Below are 3,942 nucleotides of genomic sequence, written 5' to 3' on the forward strand. Positions count from 1 at the left end.
AAATGAAATCCTTTCTTCGAAAATTACTTGTAATTTTTCTTAAAACTACTTTAAAGTTTAATTGTAAGAATTGTAATAATATTTGCATCAGGGTGCGCAAAGGTAGCTGGTGGTTGAAATTCTTTCTGACATTCTCTCACGAATGAAAACAAACATTCCCGAATTCTCGCGAATGCTCAAAACATCAACAACAAACTTTTGTGAACTCCATAGTTGTTGGACATGTGTTTTGTTATTCCACACATTTTCTGCTACTCACACATCCATCCATTTGTTGCGTGTGTTTACTTTTTTTTATATTTTTGTTTGTTGTTGTTGTTTTTAACAGTGCTCGCGAACATTTTATCGTTCGTGAATTTTTCGTACAATTCGAACATTCCCGAGAGATTGCTTCATTATTCGCGATAAATTGAAAACATTCGAATTCTCGCCCTGATTTGTATACCCTCCACCATAAGGCTGTCATTTCAACTCCTACAAATATTCCCCAAATCAGAATAAAATTCTATGTCTATTTATGCTGAAATCACCATATAGATCGCCATAATTAAGATTGAGCTCTTAAATTTTGCACAGACATTGCTGGTCCTTCTATGATGTTTGATATTGTAAATGGGAGATATCGGCCCCTAATTATTCTGCATTTTGGGTAAGTTTTGAAATTGTATTGGCTGTAATTATATATTTTGGATTATTATTGTATAACGAATCTCCCTACAATTATTTATCAATATAGTTTCACTTTCTAGGGTAACCCTAATTGTTTCTCTTTGTGTGTCAAATATTCCTACTTAAAATGTGCCATGGCAGAGCCTACTATTTATAAAGGCCACGAATGATTACAGGCATTTTAAATAATGGCGGAGACTATAACCAAGAACAATAGATGTTTTCTTTGGCTAGAACCCATGTTACATGCCCTGCATAATGGACAGACGGACGGACGGACACACATGTCCAAATCAGCTCAACTAGTCTAGATGTGACGATCGGTATACTTAATGTTGGGTCTATAATACATTGACAACAATATGATACGGATGTTCGGATACATAACCTTGCCAAGATAACTGAAAAAGATATGCTAGATTTTATTAAAATTCCTAGAAAAGCAGATAAACTACGAGTGAACTTATTGGGTGGGTAATCCTAAATGTTCTTTGCTAATATTGAAGAAGAAAAAACAATGCCATCAAACGCCGCTAACAATTTCAGGCTGTATTTTTATTTCACCCTAAACTAAATTTGTGCTGTTGTTATTTGGCGACTCAATGTCGATTACGAACTGCCTTCTAGTCTCAATATATCATTAGTAATCGGAATTATCTACTTAGTCGCAGTTAAATTTTTTTGAGGGCATCACTTATTTCAGCAAAGATTTTTTCCAGGAGTTCCTTAGAAGACTCAACCATTGCGATGCAACCATGACGCACTCTGAAATCGATTCTTTCGAATTCTTGTGGCAATGACAAGTTCAATAACGGATTGTGAACATTATAACGAAATATATTCTGGTATAAAGAATGATTTTACTCTCCAATTAAGCATAGATGGTTCATTGAATTATACTCTGTATATGAAGATTGAACAGACTGGGCAAAATAGTTGAATAGACATAAACTTAATTTCTGGTTGGGTCTATAACAATCTACCGATAAATACTCTTCTGGGTCGATAACATCCCATTTGTTTTCCAATGTACACAACAAACTATAAACACATATACTGACGATGCTAAAGTCAATCTCAAGCAACACTGAATACAATGAAGTTGAAAACTTCTCCACCTTCTCATATAAGATTTCACTTTATCTATGTCACCTACCTTTAGTAAAAACGTTGAAAAATTATATGTAAACATTTTTTAATGAAGTCTATACAAATATTTTTTATATTATGCAAAAAAAAAAACAAAACAGAAAATAAATATTGAAACACTTGGCATAAAGACCTAAAAGTGTTCTTTTATACGATGCCCATTAACGCTGCATACACTGTTGCTATTACAATAAATGGATGCTCGATTTACATCGATGAAAACATCATCTGGAAAAATCAAATACTCTGCGCAATCAGCCCACGAAGGAGTGAACGAACAATAGAGCCAGCCAGAACATCTCCATGAAACACCAGTTTTATGGCAGTTTGCTAACGCGATACGTTGACACCTCTCTATTGGTGTTCGTTTGATACTACTCCTACCTACCACTGCACTCTATAAGGACGGGAAGATGTTAGGAATTTCGCCTCAACCAATTCACGCTTCAAAACTGCATTTTTCCCCGATGCAAAACAATGTGCAAGTAAGTATGCGTATGTTTATATTCTTAAGGGCCCATCGATTTGTATGCGGTTAGACAGAGTGGGGTGGGTGTGTGAGTAAGGTTGATCGATGGATGGATGGTTTGTTGGATGCATTGCTGCTGTTATTTGTTGCGGGTAAATACATTTTAGTATTTTGTTGTAAATTGTTGCTTTCCGTTATTTGGCGTTGCCGTTGCGATGAGCATAAAATCAGTGGAAATTGAGTGAAAATTGTACGCTTGATTTCATGAATAAACATTTTAACGATTTTGTCAAAAATTTACACATTTTCAAATGCTTGTGTACACATAATTTCATGTAAGTTGGAAAAATGTACGAAAGGCATGCATGAATGTGCAAACACATTACGAACACGAAAATAAAATAGTTTTGTTTCAATATGTACATTTTTGGTAAATTGTACAGAAATTAAACTTAAAAAAGATATATGTGAACAAAAGTCAATGTCTATAATTTTGCAATAAAAGAAATGTTTTTTTTTCTTTTATTTGATTCATTTTGTTTTATATACATTAAAATAAAATATCCAAAAATTAATTTGATATTTGGTATATACTCAATACTTATTCCTAATTAAATGTTCCTCATTTGTATCAGATGTAAAATATTGTCGATTTTTGTTTTAATGCCTTAAACGATCGTAATAAATTCTATTTGTAAAACTTTTGTAATTCTGTATATTTATGGTCTACTAAACAAAAACCATGGTCCATGTATAAAATCCTCAAAATACTGCAATTTAAAGGGCAAAGTATCCATATGGGAACTTCATCGTGTAGAAATAGTAGGAATGTTTGAAGTTATAATGATATGAGGCGCTATGCCCAATTAAGGACCCCATTTTCGTTTTATATCACATCGATCATTTTCGTTTTATATCACAATACCTGATATAAACTGACAATTTCGAGTAAAGATATAAGGACCACCCCCAAAAGGGGGTGAATATTAATTCGGTTGAAAAACGCAACCAAAACCCGAAAAATTAGGTGTTATATGAGCGCTACCGCAAAAAGTGGACCTATATTTATAATTTTTGGTGGAGAGACTTGGAACCCAATAAGAAGTCATTGTACCAAATTTCAGCGTATTCGGTTGAACAAAGCATTCAAAAACCGCGAACATGACCTGTCGGCGGACAAAAATAACTCTATACAAAATTTTGGCAATCTATCTCAATTCGTTTTGAGACTAGAGTGATTACAACAGACTGACAGACATACGTCATCGAATTTTACGCTGATCATGGATATATATACTATATAGGGTCTGAAATTATTATTTCGATAAGTTACAAATGGAAAAACAAACTTAATAACCCTCAATATTATGGTGGAAGGTATAGAAATAAGACCTTGGTGCTACTGAAGACGTTTACATGACGAATCGTGGATCTATGCATATGAGCTCCAACTAAGGAGCAATTTACAGTCTGGGACATCGAAAAATCACTTCGAATCAAATGGTCAACTAGTTGGCTACACCTAAGTCTGTTTTTACATGGTAGATTGGTTCCAGAAGAATTAAAAAAGAGCTATTCACATTTGCTTTGACAGTAAAAATTGTTTGTACGCGATAAAGGTGAATTCACTTAAATTAAGATAGTGTTCGCAAACT

This window comes from Musca vetustissima, unplaced genomic scaffold (genome assembly GCF_032173495.1).
Source record: "Musca vetustissima isolate MV318-11 ecotype Yass unplaced genomic scaffold, APGP_CSIRO_Mvet_v1 utg64661, whole genome shotgun sequence".
Lineage (NCBI taxonomy): Eukaryota > Metazoa > Arthropoda > Insecta > Diptera > Muscidae > Musca > Musca vetustissima.